This window comes from Ambystoma mexicanum, chromosome 7p (assembly GCF_040938575.1).
Source record: "Ambystoma mexicanum isolate Mex_15411 chromosome 7p, UKY_AmexF1_1, whole genome shotgun sequence".
Classification (NCBI taxonomy): Eukaryota; Metazoa; Chordata; class Amphibia; order Caudata; family Ambystomatidae; genus Ambystoma; species Ambystoma mexicanum.
The window spans coordinates 217,698,526-217,724,710 of record NC_090939.1 but is presented as its reverse complement, the minus strand read 5'-3'; the positions used below and the strand labels follow the sequence as shown (position 1 = coordinate 217,724,710).

The window sequence follows — 26,185 nt, the reverse complement described above, 5'->3', positions numbered from 1 at the left end:
TGTTATACAATCGGCGATTTCTAAAGCGTTAACAGGTAAGGATCTGGTATTAATGAAGCCAGCTTTGAGAACAGATGGTCTTTTGTTCTGTTTACCAAAGGGTGGTCCTTGGTTGTGTTCAGATGCAGCGGGTGATGTCGCTAAGTCAGCTGTGAGGCTGGCTGCGGTGGTGTCTTAGGAGACATGGGCAAGGTGTTGTCGTGGGGATCTGGAGCTTAATCTGTAGTTTAATGTAGAGCAAGGAGAGGTAGACAGTGAAGTAACTGGATGCTTGGTGTGGCTGGTAATTGGTATTACATTGTGGATAGATTGCATATAATGGTGCTGTAGTGTTGTGGGGGATATGCCTTAGTTAAGTACTGGGCTGTAAGTACGGTATGTTGTCCTGGTGGTATTATCCTTTGTAGGTAGGATGATGCATATTCGAGACCTGGTTGTAAAAAAATCTGGATGGTGGTATAAAGGCTGATAGTGGGAGGCTAGATGCCATAGACAGGTGAATGACTGACCATTTAGTCGTGGTTGCGGTGTCCATAGGTATCGGAAAGGGGCGGACTGTAGTGAATACTAGTAAGGACAAATCCAAACAGATAGGTAGTTTATGAGAAAGGCTAATACTTTGGGAAATGGCTGCATAGCGAAGTACTATTTAAGTTGAGCCGGGTAGCTGGGTATGCACCTTTGGGTACCATAAATCTGGACAATGGGTCAAGGGTCTTTGGAGTGAGAGAGAGCAATGGATGCTCAAGTTGGTGATAGATACTCATAAATAGACAGGTGGTTGTTATGCAGTATATACCCCTTTTACACACAAGTGCTTACATTTGTATAATGTGCATAGATGCCACCAAGTGGTTCTTTAACAGTTGTGTGTATGTGCAAACAACTGCTCCAGTTGGATATAGTGCCTGTATTCAAGGATCTGGCAGTTTAGATGGGACACGTGGCAGGCAGATAATCCGTGAATGATAGCTTTTGAACAATTATTTACATTTAACTGACCTGTGGCAAGCCCATGGTATATGAATGAAAACTATGAACAAATAATTCCCCTTAGGCTAGATTCAATATGCAGGGAAAACTCACATGTGGCAAGAAGGTGAATCTGAAATGACAACTTTCAAGCAATTAGTTACACTTTGCCAGGAATTCAGAATGCATAAGAAAACTGTTATGCCACCAATGTTAGGAGGCCAGAGTGGCTAATGTACATATGGTACGCATGCTACTATTTACAGGCATGTTCTGATTGATAAATGAATACAACTTTGCAGTTTAAATTAGGATTGGAAATCAGACGGGCAAAGTGGGCGGCTCGCTCATGGAAGACATTGTGCAAGTTATGCATGTACACGGAGCAGTGTAATATCACGATGCGAAGTGTGAGGATATAAACGGGTTCTGCATGCAATGCAAAAGTAGCACTGGGAACGGCGGTGGTGATAGGATAGCAGCTGTGGCGCTACGCGAGCTAGTTCCACATGCAGCAACCTACTGGTTATTTAAAGTATATGTTCCGCTAGGTACTATGAAAATAAGTCGACAAGATGCCGTACCAGTGGCGAATGGTAGAACGTTTGTTATTTTGCAACGTAGTGCAATGGATTACGCAGAAGATAGTCAATGTTTTACCGCATGTGTAGGTCACACGGATGGTTCACCGGTTGTGTTTAAATCAGTTGTAACTGGAGGATGAGAAAGGGGTAACGTAGAGCGAATGTAGGGCAGCCCTCCCGGCTCTGACAGGCTCGGGACTGGAGGTTTTGGTTGTGTGCCATGGAGTGCCTTGTCGTGGTGGCCGGCTATGAGGTAATGCCAATCTGCATTCAGCCCAGGCTCCTTAGTTGCTCGTGGATGGTGAAGGCCAGGCAAAATCAATGGCGGCCATCTTATCCTCTGTTCCTCCTCGTGGCTGGCAATGGAGGAGATGCAAAGTGGGGCAAATAGAATTCAGAAGAAAAAGGAATAATATCACTATACACAGAGAAATTGAGTCTCAAATCTATCGGGCGGTGGGAGAAGGGGTACATGGCTTCTCTGGGGTGACAGAAGGTTGCACAAGGTAGCCTGTAATAGCGTCGGTGCTTACCTGAAGGCATACAAGTACTTACTCAGATTAAGGCTCAGTATAAGGCCAGTATTAAGGCTCTTACCTATAAAACGTTTCCGGTGGCTATTACCTCTATCAGCAGAGTTGGTGAACTGCAGGCACTCTGTTCGAGACCCATTTGTTCTCATTCATGACAGTGGTACTGCGCACACACCCACGCTTCGTGCCTAAATTCATTTCTAAGTTCCACGTGAACCAAACCATCAAACTTCCAACTTTCTTTCAGAATCCCACTAACTCAGCTGAAAGAAGCCTCCATACACTCTGTTAGGAGATCAGTGGTGTATTACCTTAATAAAACAAGACCACTAAGGAAGACTGACCAATTCTTTGTCTCTGTTGCTGGAGAAGGGGACCCTGTTTCTTAAATCGAAAATCTCTAGATGGATTGTTAAACGCATCCAACTTTTTCACTTTCTTACTCCGACAGATGTACCCTTAACCCCTAGAGCACATTTTACTTGAGGCACATGAGCTACTATAGCTTTTATTACAAACTGGCCTCCAGATAAGGTTCGTACTAGGCCTTTTTACGCATTAAAATCTTGTAAATACGACAGCTTTATTATTTTCCTACGTACATTTACACACAAGTTTAGAGCAGAGGGCAGTGTAAAGGTCAGGTTACTTGACAGAAGCCAGAATGCTTCTTTTGATTTTTATCTACATGGATGTAATTGCAAGCAATGGAGAAAAGCAGCTGGAACAAAATTGATTCTCTGAAGCAATTAAAAAAATAAAATAACTGCACACTGATAAAAGAAATGGTTTCTTTCCATTCAGCTTCTGCTGTTGTGTGTAGATGATCATGGAGCAAACAGAGGCCCTGGGCATATTTATTTTCCTAGCAATTTAGGATTGGATAATTAATAAGCTGAAAAACTAAGTTGAAATTGAGAATTCATCTTTGGCAACAAATTATGCTTCCCTCCCCCTCAGCCCACCCAGTGAAAGGAAACCGGCATTGCACAATTGTAGTTTTCAGCGTACCTGTGCCGTGTGCATAATCATGCTTGCGCAGATCACTTTTACACGTTTTTAAATTTTCATTTGTTTTAATTTTTACTTGTTTATAATGCTTTTAGCCACACATTGACTTTTTACACAGTTCGTCTGAGTAGACCTACTTAAGAGGCAATACTTCATAAAGCAAATGGTTAATCAGAGGATAGAAGTGAAGGTGTATTTACATTTTCATTAGTTCTGTTCACAACACATTTTTACCAACTTAAATTCATTAAGCAATTTCAATAATTCTATTGATGAGGTTTCTTTTCCAGCCGATAGCCCGTGCAAAAGTCAGTTGAGCCACTCTGTGTGGTGCACAACTCTTGCTAAATATTTCTCTTACTGAGAGCGTGGCAGTGCTTGATATTAAGAGATATCTGATATCTTGAACATGCCCTTGGCCACATAGGTCATATTCACCTTCTTTGTCATCTAACGTATGCCATATCGTCATGGTTTTGTTTGTTTTCACTGAATTTAAACGAAGCCGTGGCAGTTCGGCACGCCATTGGGGATTAGGAAATCTTCTTAAATATGGTAATATATATTTGCTTGATTTTTTTTGCAAGATGCTGAATTTCTTTGCACTTTTGAGATCACAGAATAAGGCTCTTGTTGTTACCAAGTCAATTCTTAAAAGAGCGTGCTTTTCTTTATCTGGATCTTCAATTAGTCTCACTTGTCACCCCTCCGTTTTGTAAAATCGGATCTACGTTTTTTTTAAAGTGGACACAATCTCTCACTTATGTGAGATGATCTCTTATGGTCTCATACAAAGTGTTTTACTGGGATGTAAAATAGATCATTATGGCTAGTATTTTCCAATGAAACAGTAATTAGAATCAGTATAAACCAAATTTGGAATGAGTATAAGCCACGCTGTTGGGTGGGGGGGTGTGAGGCAGGAGCAAACGTACTTTTTTTTTCCATATTCGACCTTCTATTAATGCCCAGTTCAATTTGCTTGCACTGGGATTGAGTTCCATGCCATACAATATTGCTGCTATCTTCCCTTTTTAAAATTTTAACAGATAGCAGTGAGAATCTGCATAGAGTTCAATAGTTTTTAGTTGACTTCTGTATTGGATGACTTTTGTTTCTAAATCTTCCATCAGATCTTTCACTGACTGTTTTAAGATTGAAGCCCAAATATTTGATCTTCGTTTTTCATTTTTTTAAAAAAAATTTACAACCGGCAAGGTGTGGTCATTCATGCACTAATTCAAAATTTTTCTCCTTTTTGTTTGTTCAGCAAAGATCATTATTTGATTTGGAAGGATTCATTGTTAACTAGTTTGCATCAGCAAAATGTTCCATAGCCTATAAGATGTAGTAATCCAACAGGTGTATGATCTATCAAGACTCATCAGCATATGCTAAAAAATGAATAGGATTTTTACCTGTTTAGGACTTGCAAGCGAGTGGGCTAATAGAGTCAACAAGATCTGCAAGGTAGAGATTGAAAAGCTATGCAGCTGAAATACACCCCTGCCTGACCCCATTTACAAGAGATATTTCACGAGAAAGATCTCCACTAAGATTGAATTTTACTCGGAATGTAGTGTATTGTTGGACGGCTATTATGATCGCAAGCAAACCCTCTGGAATGCCCCAAGTTCTTAATTTGGCCCATAATTTGCTCTGTTCACCAAATCAAAGGCCTTTTGTTTGGTCAGTTTGGTATGTGCACTAAGATCTTTTGAGGTGTAAAAGATCAAGCCATTGAGTTTAGAAAGGCTTTTCCAAAATCCTGTCTTTTGCTTAGCAAGAATCTTTTACTCATTACACTAGAGCTTTCAGCATTAGGCCTGAGAACATTTTGCTGTCAGTCTAGGAGGGATAAGGGACGATAATTACTAGGGTCCATTCTGTCTCCCTTTTTGTAAGTAGGTATGACAATAGCTTGCTTCCAATATTCAGGCATAGATTTGCTTTTGATGTTTACAAAGAGGCCGCATAGAATACTCGACCAAGTAAAATATAGCTGATTTTAAGATCATATTTGTTCGGCGATTTGGACCAGCAGCTCTGGATCTGGATGATTTTATTATTGGAGTCTCTATTTCGTTATTTTCTCAGGCTTAGTGCTGAAAGATCTAGTGATACTCAATTTCATGAATTCAAAAGAACAATAATTTAAGAGAAGAAAAAATATAAAAACTGTGAAATGGAGTATGCATGGTTTAGTTTACATCCATTCAACGTTGCAGTCATTGGGGTACATTACTATAAATGATCAGTGGCAGCAGAGTCTTTTCTGAAGGATGAGTGATTGGCATTACACCAATCACAGGTATGGTGATAAATATGTTCTATGTTCAGCGCTTTGCCAAAAACATAAGACAATTCAGCTATTAAATCTCAATACACAAATTGCAAATCATGTTTACTTTATTGTGTAATTGGCTGTTCTTGTGATTTCAACATTTAAATATATACAGGAGAGATTAAATGGCCAGACCTTGGAGAAATAATGAAAGGTGTATTCTGTCATTACCATGCAGAAAGCTGCTGCATGGTAATTATTTCCATACAGTTCAAGGCATAAATTAGTTTTCAGAAATTGATTAGCAGAGCTTGCTAATTGAAATGTTCTTGATTAGCAATCAAACCAATTTGATTAGCAATGTTGTACTAATATTTTGAATGTGATCAGAAGCTATTTGTACCCAAGACACAAAATGAGCAACAATACAGCACGTTTGTGTACCACTGAAGTAAGTCATCTATGAGATGAGTCAGGCTTTCCACATTCTTTAAAATTCCGCTAGACCTGCAGGTTGAGTAACTTAGTTTACGTACTTGCCTTAAGAGAAATGTACTTCACCCATGGCAACTGATGGAAAAAAAATTAAATGCGCGTTCTGTAAAATGGTGCATGTCACAACAAACTCACTCTGTTTGGCACACTGCTGCCACCCGGAGGCCAGCAACAAATTAAAGCTTCAAACATCCCCTGCAAATGGTACTCTGCCTACATAAAAATCTACTCGACTATGTGAGTTGACGAGTTATTTTTGCGGGCCCTGGATGAGTTTCTACAAAATGTAAAAGGTTAGCACATGAATGGGGCCACATAAATAGATATATTTTTTAAAAGGCTCTGAAATCAATTTGACCAGCTCTCTCCCGTAGGTGCAAATATTTAATGCTATCATATTCATAGCCTCCAGAGCTCACTTTGCTCTAACTACAGTGTATGGCATTGCAGTAAGAGGAAAGTAAGAGACTAAGCAGAGTGGATGACATAGCAGGCAGTGAACTGGGCAAACTAGGCGGAATATTGTAGTTTGGGTCCATCACACTTTCAGGGTAGCGGATGTAAAGCAACAGGGTGATAGAATGGGTTGATCACCAGTTTCATAGATGTATTCAACCAGCAGGTCACAGAACTATGAAAAGCATTTGGCCGTGTGATCATGTACATTGTAAGTGTTCCCTCGTCAATGGGATGCATCTTCCCCAGCAAAATGAAATATTCGTATTAGGAACTGCAATGTATGTTTAGTTGTATAGCCCCTTGTAGTGGTCAAAAACAGACAGGTAGTTCTGCTATAAAATGTTACAAAAGTGCGTACCAAGATTTGTTGCCAAATAGTGCTGGATTGGTATAGCTCTTGAAAACTATTCGGGGCAATCACTCAAGTTGAGTAAATTGTACAATTACTTTGAAATAGCTTGATCTTCTGAGAAGCGAATACTTGTAATTGCTGTTTGCCACTTAAACTGGATTCGCAAATATATTATTTTACATGCATCAAGGTAAAGTAGTAATTTCTTCTTTCACTGAATTGCATCATGTTTTTAAAAAAAAAAAGTTTTTAACTTTAATAATATCCGAGAGCAGTGGGGTCAGTTGGCCATCTTCTGGACTGCACATTACGCTCCGTCATTACATTCTTGAAGGTTTTGATCATCTGGTATCCTCTTTCCACATCACTACATTTAAGTGTAGTGTGACCTAACTCTGGTTTCGGCATTACTCTAGGCGGCACAATTTGAGCCTACGTGTAGCTTTAATTTCAAATAGCAAAGTATTTTGCATTCCTTTGAAACGACAAGCTGACACTTAAGGTAAAGCCATAGTTTAATCTTAAAAAACTATCAGCAAATGTATTTTACTATCCTTTTTTTCTCTCCTTCCCGCTTTCCCCCTCACCCCTCTATTTCATCCCATGGTTTAGGAGAGATTGCACGTTTAGACCCTACAAGAGCATTGAACATTTTAATTAGGTCTGACGAATACAAGGTGAATAGGAAAATGCTAGTTGTTTGGACATTCCATCAGGGGAGTAGTTCTGGGTAAGTAGACCATCTCTAGATGGATTCTCATGGACTGGGTTATGCCAGGCATTCATGCACTGGTTTTCCCTTTGAGGGGATTGTGGCACATTCTGCCTTTGCAAGGTGGTAACGATGCAGAGTGGAGACATGGTAGTTTGCTTTCATTTGCAAAGCACTATTGCTGAAGCAGAGACTGCTTGAAAGTATGTGTTGCTACAAATCTTTTGATCAGAAATGTATTGTGTATTCAAGGCACCTTATGCCTAAATATTTAGGTGTTAATGTGAGAATCTTTCAAAATAAAGGAGCTACTGTGTAGATAGTATCCATTACAACGGGTTACATACCCAATGAACATCTTGTCTCCCTTGTAGATTCTTTCTCTAGTCACCTTGAAGACTGGTAAATGAAAGCTAGATTGCCAGAACTGGTTTCCTTACTCCTTAAGGATTTCCACACTTTTCTACTCCCTTTGAGTCTTTTCCATGAAATTGAAAATGTGCTGCCTATGTCCTTTAAAAATTATCCTGTTCTTTGAAACTGTTCGGGACACGCAGGGTGGGATAGACTACCCAACTCCTGCGAGTGCCTAGACCTGAATTATCTGTTTCAGGCAGCCTTCAAAGCTCCCCCACGTTTTTGGTCTTACTGCTTTGTGTTTCTTCTGGGTGCCTAATGTAGCCTTTGTAGTGGGACCTGCATTTGCAATAGTCTGTTTTGTGGTCATTCGAGGACCAGACTTTACCTTGGACAACACAACTGCAATGTATTGCCACTACCAGAGGTGGCATTGTCCCCTCTCCCTCTGCATGAAAGTCATGCCCGTCTGTTTTTATGCCCTGAAAACAGGGTCTTCTTTTGTTGCCCACCGTTGACGATGACCTAAGCTAGCATGAGGTACGTAACGTAAATGTTAATTGGAGCAATAGGTACTAGAGACCACCTTAGCCTGCAATGATCCCCTTACTTTGATCCATTTGGCCCCAACCTGAACCAACGTTTTCCTATGTTCTGCACAGGGAGTTTCCCCTCACATTCTCTGAACCATGCAATAGTTGTTGATTTGCTTATCTTTTGTCTATGCCATCCCACATATTCTTCAGTTTCTCTTTTCTTGTGGATGTTGAAATTGTAGGGTACAACAACCTTTGAGAGCCTTGCCTCCATGCAAAGGACCTTGTATTCAGAGCCCATGAACAATATGCCATTCATGGAGGTGTAGATATCGAAATAAGAATTTTTCAGCAGGGGCTAAAAGCAGATTCTGGGCATCTTGCATTAACAAGTTAGCAGGTACTACCTCTAGATAACAAGGGGCTAGTTCACAGCGAGCTGAAAATCAAACTTCCCATGAGATGTGAACGAGAACCATGTATCCATAGTTTGTATCATTATGCTTGAAAGATTTTAAACATGAACCCTAATGCACACAAACATTCTAAAACTGAGTTAACATCAGATAATGTGTATGCAGCAAGTTGAAATGTGGAGTCAAAGGTAGCTCCTAGCAGCTGTTGACATTCTAACCAGGTGCCAATAGGCTAGAAGCAGCTCAATAGCTCACAGCACCTGTCAATTTCGAACCCTTGTGTGTCACTTGGAGAGGTCTGTTGTAGGTAGGGCATTTTTTAATTCATCCTGACCGTGGCAGCTTGAATCTTTGTCACACCATAGTGAGGCCCCACGACTGGGAGTCTTCTCAATGTTCAGGATCTGGCCTTCACCTTTTGGCCTTCCACTAAGGTAACTTATGCCTGTAGGTCAGTGGCGTCTAGTGAAGTATATATGCTACAGCGACTCAGCCCGAATCAACAAAAGAGGTGTGGGAGAGGAGGTTCTCTCCCTCGGAACATTTGACTTTACAGCACACTGAAAAATTGGGTATAGATCTATACAGTTTGGGGTTTGGTTTTGTAGGATAACGCATGAAAAATTCACGATGAAAGTCATCCAGAGTGAACAGGAGAATTTCCCAATGCCTTTTCATAATGACTTTTCCCACAATATATGCCAGCATAAAAAAATATTAATTTTGGCTGTGCCCATACAGGCCACTATTCCCATCTAAGAACATACGTTTGCTTTGAGTTTAATGTTAGTAATGATACTATAAGAATGTTCATGCTGGTTCTGTCATACATGGTATCCCCACGTACAAACATACTTGTTGACTTTGACATGGCAAATGCCATAGCACAATATGAAAATATGTCCAAACTGGCTCCAGCAAAATGCCAGTCTACCTACGTAATAACAAATAATGCTTGCTTTAACATTAAAAACCAAAAATCCCATGATGCTAACATATTGCCACTCCACCTCCTCTCACTCAGCGGCCTGACACACACATTCCCTCAACATTCACTTTCTCATTGATGCAGCATTCATGCTTGCACCCATACACTTGCTCATTCATACACGTAGCCACCCATGCATCATATATACTCATTCATTTCTCTCTCTCTCACACACACAAACACACACACACACACACGATTCTTAACTTTAATCCCTGTCTGGACTGGCTCCTCGCCACTATACATCATCGCAGGGAACACTGAAGCCCTCCCGCATCTGCGCCACACAACCTGGAGCCAGGAAGAAAAGAGCTTCCTGGACATGTGTGCGGGAGCACTCCCAACCCATCGGCCCAGGCAGTATGTGTGGGGAGTTGCCAGGGTGCTCTCTATGCACATTGAGATGCAGTTGCCCGGTCTGTATCCCCAATTTGCCATGCAAGGCTTGGGAAGCAAAACGCTCCCGGCCTTGCATGGTTCATTCGACATGTATGCTGGGAAACAGTCAAAGGGCAAACTCGGTGGTGGAAAGTCAACCTCAAAGGGTTCCAGCCAGAAACCACCCGAAATAGAGACTGAATCCGGTATGCCATCTAATGAAAGACCCCTTAAGACCCCTTAAAGTCTCTACTCTTGTTCAAACATGTTCTGAAACCCTACCTGCCCTAAGTGAACAGCGATTGCTTGGCTCAACAGCAGTCGCGAAAAATGCAGAGTTTATACAGCCCCGGGCTGAATCTGCTCAAGCGGTCACTACTACCAACTTTGGACTGACTACTGTAAGTCTGATGGAAATAAAGATGGCTCAAAAGCCGCAGTATCCTACTGATTCCCTTAGACCAGCAAGCATTTTGCCACCGTCTGGAGGAATGTCCCCGTCCAGTGAATCAGTGCTTATTAATGTTGGACAAGAGGTAGTTGCTCAACCTTTGGCTATCTCTGAATCGACACTAGTAGTATTTAATAATATTCCCTGTGCTATGAAAACCACCATTGGCTGGAAGAGCGACCCCACGATAAATGGGAAGGAACGTATTAATCGTTTGTTCCTAATGAAGTCCTTATATAAAATTCCATCCCTTCGGAACCTAGTTTCCAATGATATTGAAAGCATTTGGCTTTCTAACATAAACAATCGTATGCTTTCAACTATGCTCTCTCCTATTATTGCAAAACTACTATGGGAACACAACTGATTTATTTATGTTGGGTCTAGAATTGTATGCATTTTCCTTAGTGGAAGATGCTATGGCCTTCCTTGACTTTCAACCACCGAATGTGATTGCTTCTGACAACAATGCGAGGCAGGCTGCTATTAACAGACTCCTCTAAACAGATGGAACAACTAGCTTCTCTTACTACAATGTTGAATGGCCTACCATGGTTAGAACCCTTGATAAAAGCTGCTTCTGCCATTAATCCAACCTAAGCCTCTTCATAATTGAGAGATCTAAAGATCACCATGTGGAATTGTTGTGGTTTCAATAATCTCAGAAAATGGCTTATGCATGCTGATATAGACTTGTTGCCCCGTATATTGTTAATTCAAGAAACCATGTCCACGTTTGAATTGTATTTTGACGGTTTTACCTCCTTTGTGCACCACGCAACTGGTGGAGTAGGAGGCAGACCCTCAGGCGGTTTGCCTATTCTCATCAACAGCGGCCTACCCTTCAAGGTGAATCACATTTATCATTCAGAGTTGTTTCTTTTGGTAGATGTAAAAATAGATCTCTTGTACAATCTTAATGTTTTCTTGATTTCGTTATATTGGAATCCATCTCTTATGTCCATTCAACATGCACGTGAAATTCTTGAGACAGCCCTTATGGGAATTACTCAAGACTTGCAAATGAAAAAGGGAAAACTTGGCTGCAATTTCTTGAAAGTTTGGACCTATACATCCTGATGCTAGCCATGAAGCATTTACATGGAAAAGAGGTACACACTCATGGATTGACTACTTGGTAGGATCCAAAATGTTATCAGGGTTGTTGTTTCCGTCAATCACACTCGATCCGGCATTGGGTGATCATTTAATGATTGTATCCTCGATGGCATGTCAGATCCCAAAGCTGGAACATGATTCCACCCTTATTCTGATTCCGAGTGACAGAACAAGGCTTTCGATTAATTGGAACATTAGCACATATAGAAAACTTTAATTTATGGTCAACCGTGACTTATGGATATGTAGTAACCTGGTATCTCATGAGATGGAATGTATTCTGCAATGGAATCTGAACATGATTGCCTGCTATCTGGGATCTATTGCGACATCACAAAAATTTCAGGAACCCACAAAAAACACAATTTCTCAATTATCACACGAGATTTCTGAGCTCAAACGTAAAGTTGAACTGCGAAAAGTAAAGAAGTCCCTCTTGCTCCTTGATACAAATCGTTTTTTTCAAAAGAAAAAACAAATACAGGCGCAACTTAAAAATGACATAGTACGAATTCGATCTTCCATATCCCTCAAACAAACCAAAATATGGTTGAGATGTTATGTAAACGTAAAATTAAAGGCGTTTGGAAACATCTCATATCTACGAACAAAGAGCCGAATTTAGAATTTGACTCAGCGATTGACGGAGCAACATGGACTTCATTATTTCTCCATGAATATGCGCTTCCTTCAGCCTTCAATTCCGCAGAAAGACCTCTGTGATAATATTCCTCATATTTGTCCTTGAGGTGTTGATGATTTTATTTGCCATTCACAAATTAAAAGCTTCCAAATGTGCGGGACCTGATGGTTTGCCCTCCTGTGTCATCAAAGACGATCCACAATTTTGGGCACACATATTCTTAGAAAGTTTCAAAGCAATATTTCGAAACAAAAAAATTCCCCTGTCCTGGCTCACATCCATCATTATACCCCTGCACAAAAAAGGTCCTATTCCTAACAACTTTAGACCTATAGCATTAATAGATGTTGCAGCCAAACTATTTGCTGCCCTTATTTTACATGAAGTAGAAATTGTAATTCGTAATACCGACTACCTAAGTTCAGCTCAAGTAGGCTTTCGAAAAGCTATGGGTACCTCTCTGAATGCAAGTATTCTAGCCCACCTGATGGCGTCCAGTAAATTGCCAGACAGCCCTATTTCGAGGGGATTGGGTCCTCCGACGTATTCCATATCTATGACATGTAATCACCACAGCTGTGCTGCTTCGGAAACTTTTTTCTGCGTCCTGCGTCGATGACGTCGATGCGCCGTCGTCGAGGACCTCCTCTGATGTCATACGATGTGATAAGTAGGACGCACGACGCCCGTAGCCTCAGTTCCGTTTTTTCCGCGAACGTGTTGCTTCGTGAATCTCGGTTAACGCCTCGACTCTTTGGAGTTCTGTTCTTCTCGGTTCTTCGAACCTGTTCGTTTTTGTGAAAATCCTTAGTGTGAAGATGTCTTCTACTTCGTCTTCGACCCCGCGTCCGGGCTTCAAGAAGTGCGGGGAGTGTGGGTCCAAGATGTCGGTGACGGACTCGCACAACGCCTGCCTCTGTGGCCTCGGGGAGGCCCACGACACGGATGACTATCGACTGCCAGTCGCTCACGTCCAAAGCCTTACGCGAACGTAAGAAGTTGTTGCCGGTAGGTTGGGTGTCCAAGCCCCGGAAGTCGAAGTCTGAGGGGCTTTCGACGGATGATTCGAGAGGTGACTCTCCGCGTCATCGTCGGAAGTCTCGTGGGTCTCCTTCTAGGAGTCGGTCTCGCCACTCCTCAGCCTCTTCGAGGCATTCTCGGAAGCGCCGACACCGGTCGTCTTCCAGGTCCTCTTCGGAGGACTCTGCCCGGCACGTCGCTTACCCCACCAGCCGTGCGACGCCGGAGGAATGGGCTTCCTTCGAGAAGAAAATGCTAGGGATTCTCGAGTCGCAGGGTACTAAGCCGTCCGCGCCCCGAGTGGGGTCGATCGTGAGAGGTCGAGAGACACCGCTCGCAAGAGTGGTCAGCGCGAGTCACGGGAGAGGTCCCGTTCGGACAAGGAGACTCGTTCTCGGCGTACCCGTTCCAGGTCCCGGTCCTCGACGCGTTCGAGACCGTGTGCACCTGTGAGGTCTTCGAGAAAGACATTGACGTCTGAGGCGTCAAGGGCGTCGACAGGCTTTCTCAAGGCTCCGGCTCCGAGGAAGTCGTCGAAGCCGTCGACGCTCAGGTCGTCGAAGCCGTCGATGCTCAAGTCGTCGAAGGACACGCTCGGGGCTCCGGCTTCGAGGGCTGTCGACGCCGCCGATGCTGGCGGCGCTGCATCTGACGTCGGCGCCGATGCCTGTTCTCTCGGCGCCGATTCGCTCGATGCCATCGACGTCTTTCGTGTCGGAGGTACCCCGTGGCACGGGGGAACCCCCTAGGAAGGCTCTGGTTAAGAGCAAGCACTCTCGGGTGCCTTCTTTTCGCCACCTGGAATATATTTCAGAGGCGGATGAGGATTCTGATGGCCTGGTTCCTAGTCAGGTTCCTGATAAAATCGTCTCGGGCCATAGTCAGTTTGACGATTTGAGGCAGTCACTGCATGATGCCAGTGGACTGGACACCTCTCCGGAGGTGGAGTTTTGTAGGCCTGAGCCTGGCTCTCATGCCGATTCCTCGTACCGGCGCCTTATGGCTAGGGTTTCTGAGTACTTGGGATGGTCTGCTCCCCCAGGGGAGTTTGTGCAGGATGATCTAACGGACATCCTTGATGTTGGTCCCCCAAATGACCCGGTACTGCGTTCCATATAGCTTTACAGAGAAGGGTGTCCGCGGCTTGGACTGCTCCGGAGAGTCTCCCGGCGGTGGGCAGATCCTTGTCGCGAAAATACCGTCCAGCCAGTAGCGACCCCTGCTACTTGACCAGGCACCCCACTCCGGAGAGTTTGGTGGTGCAGGCGGCCACGGCCCCGGCAAAGCAGGCGTCGTACCCTACCATCCCTCCTGATAGGGACGACAAACGTTTTGATGGCTGGGCGGTATGGCGCTTCAGGCGGCCAACTCCATTTGTGCCTTGTCTCGTTTCACACACACTCTGTGGAACTGTGTTGCGTTAGCGGCTGAACATATTCCCCAAAGGGGACGAACGGGATGGTTTCCTTGCTATGGTCCAGGATGGTAAGGATGCCATGTGTGAGTCCGTTCAGTCGGGTTTGGACTTAGCTGAATGCGTCAGTAGGTCCATGGCGGCGAGCACCGTGATACGCAGGTTTGCGTGGTTGCGGAAGTCGGGGTTTGCTCCTGATGTGCAGTCTCGGCTCCTCAACATGCCCTTTGACGGTGAACACCTTTTTGGCAGCAAGGCTGACTAGAGCCTTGAGAGGTTGCAGACCTCAAAAGCTGCAGCGAAGTCGTTGGGCGCTGCAGTTCGCCAGCCTCCGCCTTTTTGTCCTAGGGGACAGCAGTGGAGGGGTGGTTCCTTTCGCTATTACTCGTCCTTCAGTAAAGCGAGAGGAGCTGGCAGTCAAAGAGGCCAACGCAGGGGTACCAGAGGTGGACGACAGGGTACCCGTGATGCCAAGGCCGCTCGGGCAGTTGCCTCTTTGCCCTCAGGTAACGCCGCAGCCGCTCCCATTCAGTCGTGAGGCCATGTCCCATGGTTCGCCGGTTGGGGGAAGGCTGGCGCAGCATCTTGTAGAGTGGCAAGCCATTACTTCAGATGTGTGGGTTCTGGAGATCATAACCCACGGCCACTGTCTTCCCTTTCGGTACAGGCCTCGCAACAATCCACCGGGGAACCTCTTTGCAGAGTCCGGATCTGCTCCTTGCGCAGGAAATTCAAGCCCTGCTGGAGAAAGGCGCCATAGAACTGGTGCCTGTAGCGGAGAGGAACAAGGGATGGTATTCCCCTTATTTTTTGATTTTGAAGAAAGACGGGGGATTGAGACCCATCATGGACTTGCGCGGTTTGAACAAACTCCTCAGGAAGGACAAGTTCAAGATGGTTACTCTCAAGTCCTCCAGGCCCTTCAGCTTCTGGACTGGTTGGTGTCACTCGACCTCAAGGATGCTTACTTCCATGTGCCGATCCATCCCAAGCACAAGAAGTACCTGAGGTTCGCGGTTGGCGACTCACACTTTCAGTTTCGGGTCCTGCCGTTCGGATTGACCTCCGCCCGAGGGTTTTCACCAAGCTCATGGTGGTGGTGGCAGCGCATCTCAGGAAAGGGGGGGATTCACGTCTACCCCTACCTGGACGATTGGTTGATCAGGGGGAGCTCTCCCGAGCAAGTCCTGGATCATCTGTCCGTCACCTGCCACTCCCTTCACAGGCTGGGCTTCTCCCTCAATTTAAAGAAGTCCCATTTGACGCCAACACAGCGGCTCCAGTACATCGGAGCAGTGCTCGACACTTCCCTGGGGCAGTGTTTTCCTCCCCAGGTGAGGGCTCTTCACATTCAGCAGATGGTGCACAAGTTTCAGCATGCCCAGACGCTCCCAGCGTTCGAGTTCTTGAGGTTGTTCGGCCTCATGGCATCCTGCATTCTTCTGGTGCCAGAGGCTCGCCTGCGGATGAGATCTTTGCAGTGGGCACTCACGATGCAATGGTCGCAGTCCTCCGGCAGGATGTCGGACCCGGTTCAGGTGCCGCCCTCGGTCGGGACCTTCTGTGGTGGGCCGTCGAAGGCAACTTGATGAAGGGGGCTCCATTTTGGCTTCCCTGGCCGGAGTTGACGATCGTGACGGATGCATCCCTCACGTGATGGGGAGCTCATGCCAACGGGCTGACAGTCAGTGGTCGTTGGTCTCCGTCGGAGTCGAGACTCCATATCAATCTGTTGGAGCTGAGGGCCGTCAGGCTAGCCCTGAAGGCTTTTCTGCCGACTGTGACGGACAACACAGTGGCCATGCACTACCTCAACAAAAAGGGGGGTGGGCAGGGTCACTTCCTCTGTGCAGGGAGGCGATGCAGCTCGAGTTCTGGGCCATCCAGCAGGAAGTTTCGATCTCGGCAGTTCATCTGGCCGGAGACGAAAACGTGACGGCGGACGCTCTGAGCAGGCAGAGCACGGTCTCTCACGAGTGGGAGTTGGCTCAGGAGATTCTCCTGGAGATCTTCGCCCTTTGGGGGACCCCTCATGTGGATCTCTTCGCCTCCAGTGTCAACCGGAAGTGAGAAAGGTTTTGCTCGCGGGAAATTCCTCCAAAAGGAGCCTTAGGAGACGCGTTTGTGGTGGAGTGGTCATTCCCGCTGCTGTACGCGTTTCCTCCAGTCCCCGTCATCCCGCAAGTGCTGCGGAGGTTACGGAAGTTCTGTTCCCGGATGATCCTCATTGCTCTGGCGTGGGCTCGGAGGACGTGGTACCCAGACCTTCTCGACTTGTCCATCTGCCCTCCACGTCGTCTTCCCTACCGAGACGATCTGCTCTCAAGGGAGGGGGGTCAGGTTCTCCATCCAGAGGTCAGATCCCTCAACCTTCACGCTTGGCTTCTGAAAGGTTGAGGTATAAGGATTGGGGCCTCCCTGAAGACGTGATGGAGGTGTTGCTTTCCCCCCGAAGGCCAGCAACAAAGTCTCTGTACCGTTGCCATTGGCGTAAGTTCTGCGACTGGTGCAGAGTTCAGAATGTGGATCCTTTTGCATGTGACATCCCCATGGTTCTGTCCTTTTTACTTTCTTTGGCCCACAGGGGCTTGCAAGTGGGTACCATTAAAGGTTACCTGGCGGCGCTGTCCATCTTTAAGCGCTCGTCTCAAGAGTGTTCTTAATTTAAAATCCCTTTAATTTCACAGTTTCTGAAAGGGCTCACTAATGTGTTCCCTCCGTCACCTTTCCTGGTGCCCGGTTGGGATTTAAACCTTGTTCTTAAGTTTCTTATGGGTGCTCCGTTTGAGCCTTTACATTCTTGCCCTTTGAGGCTGTTAACTCTGAAAACTGTGTTTTTAGTTGCGGTTACCTCCGCTCGCAGAGTGAGTGAGTTACAGGCACTTTCAGTTAAGCCACCCTTCACTGTATTTCACAAGGACAGGGTTTTCCTTGGAGTTCGTCCTTTCTTTCTTCCGAAGGTGGTTTCGGACTTTCATTTAAGCCCGAAGGTTGTCCTTCCGGCGTTTTATCCTCCTCCACATCTTGGTAAGGAAGAGGAGAGGCTTCATGGGCTTGATCCTAGGAGAGCGTTAAGCTTTTATATTTCACACATGTCCCGAGTCAGAGTGGACGATCAACTCTTCATTGGTTACGCTGGAAAGAGTTTGGGACAAGCTGTGACGAAACAGACTTTGTCTCGCTGGATTATTCTGGCTATTTCTGAGTGTTACCGCTTAACGGGTAAGGACCCACCGGTCGGCTTGCAGGCCCATTCCACCAGGGGTATGGCTGCCTCTACTGCCCTACAGAGGGGTGTTCCTATTCGTAACATCTGTGATGCAGCCACCTGGGCTTCGGTACATACTTTTGTATGTCACTACTCCCTCGATTCCATCCGTGGGCTGGATCTGGCCTTTGGCAAGGCGGTCCTTTACTCCGCAATTTGATTGGGCATTCTAAATTTCTATTTTCTAAATTCTTTTCCCACCTCTTTGCATTGGTACTGCTTACCTACCCAGGTGTACACCCTCGGCTGCAGAAAGCAGCTCAGTGAGCTGTCATGTTTACACTGGGCTGGCTCCGCTACTCCATAATGGGTAGAGCGTACTGGCTGGTGGTGCCCCATCACCCATTTTGGACAAGCTGCCATTTCCTGGGGTGAGAAATTCCCTCTCCCTCATCCTGAATGTGTTCAACCTTTCCTCAAGTCACAATTGGGAATCTTGCAGCACATTCTTCAGAGTGAATTTGCGAAAAGGATGGACAGGCATGGCTGCAAATATTTCAGCAACAGTATCACTGCCTTACCAGCAGTGCAGTTCATTTACAGGGTTTGATAGTCTATGGTGTTATTTGCAGTCACGTCACACAATTTCGTTTAGACTATTGCATAGTCGTAAACTTCAAACTGAAAACTTCATCCCTAGGGGGGGGTGCAAAGTAAAGGTCCATGCCCCGTTGATGAACGAACAGGACAGTTACACTCCTTGCACGTCTATATTTGGCAACTGTGGCCCTTGTTTTGTAATGGGCATTCTCATGTCTAATTAGTTTAAAATTGTAATATTGCCAGCAAAAATGAATGGATGAACAACAATCTTAATTTTTATTTTTTGTCAAATCGACAAATCGCTTCATTGTTAATAAGTCAACAATAAAATTGCACTTGCCCCAGGCACACAACTCCTTTGAACATACTCTCACTTGCCCTGATTTACAAAGCGTTTTTCAATGGGATTTTACCTTTGAAAAATGATTTTGTAAATCGGGCACAGAGAAATAAGTGCACACATGCATAAAGAGACTTGTTTACTCAACCATGCTCACAGATACTTGCACCCCTCTCAACTTGGTCTGGTCTAATGCATGCAATTGTTATATGGTACCTCAGCCCAGCTCCTACTTTGCTCTCCCTTCAGGATTCCTCAGAGTTTCACCAAGACATCAGTAAGCTCAGAATTAAGTTTCGGAGCCCCAGTCATTACATTTGGGCTTGTCACGGTCTCAAACTTCAATGCCCAGACGCTTCACGTTCAGCACAATGCGAGGAGGCTGTCTGTCCCAGCAAGCATACCAAACAGGCCATACATGGCTGATGGAGATATACACCCCAGCCAGGGATGGCCTATTGCACATTCCCTTTTTTATAGGCAGCCTCCATAACTTTGTCTTTGGCCCCTTCTGTGCCCCCCCCCTCAAATTTGATTCCTGTACCCCACCCCTGTTATATTGGCTTTTTTGCAATCATTGACCAAGAGTGGCCTAAATCTAATTTATTTTCAAATTTGTTTATTGGCATTTCTTATTTAACACATTTGCAGGACAGCATATATGTCTAAGGTTCAAGGATAATGAGCAGTACTGGGAAAAATAACAAACGAACGATACAACATTAACTTTCTCCCATTGATTTGCGTGTTGAGCAGATGCAGCGCAGTGGGCTAGGGGGAAGGGGATCCTGGTGGTTTAGGGAGGGGGGAAAGAAAGAGAAAGAAAGGGGGGGAAGCAGCATGCGAACTTGCGAGCTCTAGTCCCAGGTCTGTTTTACGGTGGACACATACCAGTTCATGGGGGCTTGTCATCTGAGGGGTATAGCAGGGAGTCTGTGAGTTCCTTTCAAGCTTCCAGGGCCATACTGGAGTCATCTGTGGATCTGGTTACACTGTCCTCCCAAGCCGAGGTTTCTGCTCGTATCCAGCGTTTTCACCTCAGAGTACCAGCTTTTCTGTTGGGGCCCAGCTGCTTTCTTCCAGGACATTGCCATAGTTCTTTTTGCCAGTATGCACATAATGTCCATTAGTCTGGTGAAATGCTTTAGTTTAGCTGGCCTAGTATACGTGCCCAGTAGGCACTCCTCTGGGGTCCATTTGTATCTGGTCGTCCCCATGTTATTACTTGTCTGCTGTACGCCGGTCCACAAGGATTGCGACTTAGTGCACCTCCAAAACACATGAATCAGGTCCGCATTACTCTGTCCACACCATGTGCAATTGGAGGACACCTTGCTATTGAGTCTTGACAGCCTGGATTGCGTCAAGTATGTTCTATGTAGCAGGTTAAGTTGTATTTGTCTGAATCTGTGGTTTCTAGAGACAGATTTAGGGAATGACAAGGCCCTCTCCCATTCTCCATCAGACATTTTCCGGCCTATGTCAGCTTCCCATTTACCTCTCAAATTGGCGCTCCGTGGGTTGGGGATGTCGCTTAGTTGGGCGTATATCTGGGACACCGGTTTCCATCCTTCTCCAAAAGCGTAAAGAAGCATGATTAGGGGGTTTGTTTCCGGTTCCTCTGGCCATGACGTCCACTTGGTACGTGCTACGGCCCTCAACTTCTGGTACCACAGGAACTGGCCTGTGTGGACTCCCTCTTCTTCCTGGAGTGTTACAAAATCTTTAAAAACCCCGTCTGTAAACAGGTCCCCCCATGAGTATATCCCCTTTCTTTCCCAGTGTCTGAGCTGATGTAGATCTGTGGCGGACCCGCATAGATCCGCGAGTAGTGGTATGTCCGGGGCGTACTGGTGCTTGGAGCGTGTAAGGGTTTCTGTCCTGTGCCAGATTTTTTGTCGCAGGGCGGCCATGAAAGGGGCATTTCGCATTAGGTGGGAAGGGGCCCAGATAAGTTCTCTCATGTGCAACGGGGATACTAGGGTCTGTAGCAGGGGGGGTCTCAGATGTGACTTCGTCTGCTAGCCATTTGGTGACGAAACTAAGCTGTGCCGCCAGATAATACTTTTCGAAGTTTTGGAGTTGGATTCCCCCCTGGGTGTATGGCAGCATCAGAGTGGAGAGTGCAATTTTGCGTCTTCCTGACCCCCACAAAAAGTCCCAGATTATCCTCTCCAACAGGCGGAAGAAAGGCACATTGATGTAAAAATGAATATTCTGAAACCCATATAAAAATCTGGGAAGGACAAACATTTTAATTATTGCCACTCTGCCCATCATGGATAGTGGGAGTTTCGCCCAGAATTGCATGGATTTTCTCAGGACAGGAATCGCAATCTTCGTGTTGTGCTCATGCATTAGAATAGGGGTGTGCATTATGTGTATCCCTAAGTACTTGAATGACGCAAGTTCCCATTGTATTCCCACCACCGGGAGATCTGTTATGTCTTTCCCCTTGAGGCCTGCCAGGGGGAATAGGCAGGATTTCGCCCTACTGAACTGGATACCAGAAAACTTTGCAAAGTTGTCTAAGACGTCTAACATCGTGGACACGTTGTGTAGTGGGTCCCTGACGTATAGCAGTACGTCGTCAGCATAAAGGGAGATATGATCAACTCCCCCTAGCCGTATCCCAGCGTCAAAAAATTGTTTACGGAAGTAGATAGCAATGGGTTCCAGCCCTAGCACGTAAAGCGTGGGGGAGGAGCGGGCATCCCTGCCTGGTGCCCCTACATATATCCCAGGCCGCCGACACGTCTTTTCCTGTTTTTACTCTGGCTTTAGGTTTGTTATAAAGTAACTGGATCCAACTAATGAACCCCGGGCCGAAGCCAGCCAGAACCTCCACCAGCCACTCCCAAAATATTGAATCGAACGCCTTAATGGCATCAAGGGACAGCAGTGCATACAGCTCCATGCTAGCCTCTGTCTGAGCAATAATCTGTTGTACTCTACGGAGGTTCATGGTCGTGTTCCGACCCGGTATGAAACCACATTGGTCTCCATGCCCTACCTCCCCTATAATTTTGGCCAGTCTATTTGTTAATACCGTGGGCAAAATCTTCACATCATAATTAAGCATAGCTATCGGGCGGTAGGAGTCACATTTGTCAGCGGGCTTATTGGGCTTGATGATTGGAATCAACAGGGTCTCCCTCATACCATCAGGAAATATCCCTCTCATGTGCTTCTTGGAAGACCTCAAGCAGCAAGGGCGTTAGGGAGGCCTCATACGCCTTGTAGAACTCGGTGGGTAGGCCGTCGCTCCCAGGGGTCTTACCAGTGGCTAGAGACTTGATTGCCTCAGTTATATCCTCTGCTGTGATAACTGCGTCAAGAGCTGCAGCTTGTTCCAAGGAGATTTTGGGGAGTCCTATTTCCTCCAAGGTGTCTATAATTTGTTCTCGGGGAACTTGGACACTATGAGAATAGAGAAGTTTGTAGAATCCCTTAAAAGTGTCATTTATATCTTGCTGGGTCTGTACTACCATGCCTTCTTCAGTCTGTAACTTGGTAATAGTGTGTTGAGGGTGCTCTTTCCTGTATAGCCAGGCCAGCATTCTACTAGGTCTATCAGCTTCTCTGTGTATTCTATTTGTTTTGGTGGCATAATCAAATTTAGCTAGTCTTTCCCATGCGAGGGTACATTTAGTTCTGAGTTCCTTAAGGTTGTCTTCCCTCTGGTGAGTGCTCACCGGGGTGGCTTCAAGCTGCTAAACCTGGCGTTCCCACTGATCCAACTCTCCCTTCAATTGTTTCCTAATGCCCCCTGCTTTTGCGATAATTTCTCCCCTCGCCACTACCTTAAGAGCGTCCCACATCGTACTCAGGTGGTCAACGCTCACCCTATTTCTTTCTACGAAGTTATCTATGAATACCTGTAGTTCCCTGAACGCCGGGTCACTGAGCGCGTCTATCGGCATCCTCCACATAGGGATGGGGGGGTCTGGGGCCAGTTTGGTTCCATTCTATTAAAAGCGGGGAGTGGTCAGAGATGGTCCTGCCTAAATGCTGTGCCTCCTCGATTTGTGACAGGTGTTCTTTGCCTATGAAAATGTAATATATCCTCATGTGGAGATCATGCGGGGAGGAGAAATATGAGTACCCCCGGGAATCCGGATGACATTCCCTCCAAGTGTCGGCTAGATTCAATCTATTTGTTAATAGGGACAGAGCTGTGGTTGCCGGTGAGGGGCCTTTCGGGTGGGGCAGGGATCTGTCTAGGTTCACATCATGGACACAATTAAAGTCTCCCCCCCCCCCCCCCCCCCCCCCCCCCCCCGAGAAAAACTCCATGCCTGTAGGGTGCGATTTTAGCATACATGGCGTTCAAATGAGCTGGGATGTTGGTATTGGGGAGGTAAGAGTTTATTATGCATACTTCTTCGTGTTCCAGTCGGCCCCAGAGTATGACAAACCTCCCCTCGGGGTCAATATCCGACCTGATTAGATGGAATGGGAGTTGGGGGTGGATCCAGGTGTACACACCCCTTGCAAATTTGGAGTAGGCGGTGCCCACTCCCTGTCCTCCCCAGTGTTCCCCCAGCCTGGCCAGGGAGTCCGCCGTGCAGTGGGTCTCCTGCAATAGTGCTATTTGCACTTTTTTCCTGTTCAAGTATGACTTTATCCTATTTCGGCGTAAGTAGGTTCCCAATCCCCTCACATTCCATGTCATTATCTTTATTTTTGCGTTGGATGCCATGCCGGGTCACTCAGATTGTCACCGAAACAGTCCGGCACCCATCAATGCCAATGCAATTCTCCCGGTCCCAACCAACCCCCCTCCCGTCCACCCTCCCCAGCAGCATCCGTTTCGCACGTGGGAGATTTTGTAACTTGGGTAACTCCCATTACCTTGAATGGGGAAGATGAACAAAGCAAACTAAACAAAACAGTAAAACCTTGAACTGCCCCCAGCAGTTGCTTCGAACTTGCAACGCTCAGGGGTCCCGAGCCTTCCAGACCAGTCCTGGTCATCCGGATCGGGCGGCGTGTAGGTAGATAACCAACACAGTTTCCGGAGGGGTGGGTCATTCTGCAGGTGCTCGTGCGGTGCTTGGAGTTCTTGCCCGATCAAGCGTTCGTCTCAGTAGGATTCTGGTATAGTGTGAAAGTCTGCTTGACTGAGCTTGCGGGTGGGGGATCTCGGTATACCTCTTAATTCAGTGTGGAGATGGTCATCCCATTTCCGACTTCGGGGGGGTCTTCCTTGTCGTCGGCCAGGTTGTTTTGTTCTAGCCACAAATTTGCTGCGGCTGGGGTCTCCAGGAATAAAGCTCTTCCTTTATAGAGAATCTTGAGGCGTGATGGCTAAAGCAGCATGTATTTTAGGTTGAGCTTTCTTAGTTGCTCTTTTATTGGAATGAAGGAGTTCCTTGCTCGTTGCTCAGTGGGGGTGTAATCTGGGTATATGACTATTGTCGAGTCCTTCCGTTTGATCTCGCCTCCTTCTCTGGAGTATCACAGTATTTCCCGGTCGCGAAAATTCCGAATTTTGGCTATATTTGGGCGTGGGTGCGAGCCTGGAGGTGGACGTTTCTGGAGGGATCGGTGGGCTCTTTCCACAGAGAACCCCTGTGAGAGGTTCCCTGGGCCAATTTCCTGCAGCAGGAGTGTTTCAACAAATTCAGTCGGGTCAGAGCCCTCCAGGTCCTCGGGGACCCCCAGCAAGCGGATGTTATTTCGGCGTCCTCTGAGCGCGCCTCCAGCCTTGCCACCTTTTTTTCCAGATACTGGACTCTCGACTTCAGGTCCTGGGTGCCTTCCACATTCTCTTGTAGGGTGTTTTCTGCTTCCGTCACCCTCTCCGTGAGGTTGCGGGAATCCTGACGCATGAGCTGCATGTCCGATCTCATCTCCTCTATCTTCCCCTCCACTGACGTGCGGAGGGCCGCTATCGCCTGCAGGACTTGCGCATGCTTAAGGTCTTCACCCCGCTGAGGTGGCTCTTATAAGGTTTCCTGGGCCTGTTGTGGTAGCCTTTGGGGCCTGACCGTCGTAAAGGAATCCATTGTGACCAACTTCGGCTTGGTTTCGGTGGGAGACATCACCCTCCTTGGGTCCTTCTGCTTCTGGACCAGGTCCTGCTTTACAAGGCAAGAGGGTCTCGCTTATGGCCCTTGATCAGTGTTTCAGAACTGGAGTTACCCACTGAGGTTTCACAGGCAGGGCCCCCTATCTGGCCAATGTCCAATAGCTACAGTTATGATGCGGACCTTGCAGGTTCAACTTCCCCGCCCACAGATGCACGCAGAGGGGGTACCGTACAGGCCAGCTTCTGGCTATTTCAGGGGGGTTCAGCTTTCCGTGGTGTTTCAGCCGCAAGTACTTTTTGTTGTTCCGGGTGCCAGCTCCAGCAGCAGGGGGCCCCTGGGTCAACCGTCTAATAGGTAGTCTTTCCTCTGTGCTTGTTATGCCGCGTGCTTAGCTCCAGGGGAACCCCTGCCTGCCAGTGGGTATCAAAGTATGGCTAGGAGAGCCCCGGGCTCCAGGTGAGCCAGCGAACCTAGCCACCTTCTCCTTAGTAGTTCGGAGACTCACAGGTCACCACGGTTTCCTCTCCGCAGCCTCAACGGCGCCACCGTGGCCAATCCAATGGTCTGCGCTCACCCCCTCGGAGGAGCCGTAATGTTCGTGGGCCTCTCCGTAAAGTTGGGGCTCTGCCAGTGTTCTAGGGGTCGAGTTGTAGGCACCCTGCTTGCCTGGCAGCCGTGCAGATTGGGGTCAGGGGCCCCCGGTAGGGGGGTAATGGAAGGGGCGCCCCAGGCCCTACGCTGCGTTATGCAGCAGCCCACCACCACCCCAGCTCCGGAAAGCCCGCTCAAGTGTGGTTCCAATCAGGCTCACCTGTGTGTGGGCAGCGTCAGCTCCTCAAGCCCGGAACCTCGTCGCCGTATCCTCACGTCTCGGCGGTCAGGCCTGTCCGCCCCGCTTCAGCATGCCTGGTCCTCCAGTGCGTGTTGTCGTCGCTGGAGCCGCAGGGCACCAGCCTCGATCCCCCAATTATGCCTTCTGGTCGCAGGAGCCAGGGGCAGTCTGCCGCCGCGGCAGTCCGCAAGGCTTCTCAGGAACGCAGCCTCACATTAGCTTCGGTCCTCGGCGGTCGCCGCCATCTTGCGAGTTCTGGGAGCGCTAATCCGGCTTCCCGATTCGGGTCTTCAGTGTTATTTTATGTTAATGTCCTTTGCCCTCACCGACGGGCAAGACCGCTTGGGCGCGGCACCAGCCACTCCGATGTGTGGACCCAATCCACTCCCCCTCAGCCCAGCGGGCCCTCCACTGCGTTCCGACGCCGTTGGTGCCGCAAGGCT

The 26,185-nt window shown here is 46.9% G+C and overlaps 1 protein-coding gene across 4 annotated transcripts in view; it reads left to right on the top strand.

Moving 5' to 3' along the window:
• Positions 1 to 26,185, top strand: part of DYRK1A (dual specificity tyrosine phosphorylation regulated kinase 1A) — a 1,390,196-nt gene that overhangs the window by 1,013,695 nt on the left and 350,316 nt on the right. The window lies entirely within an intron of this gene.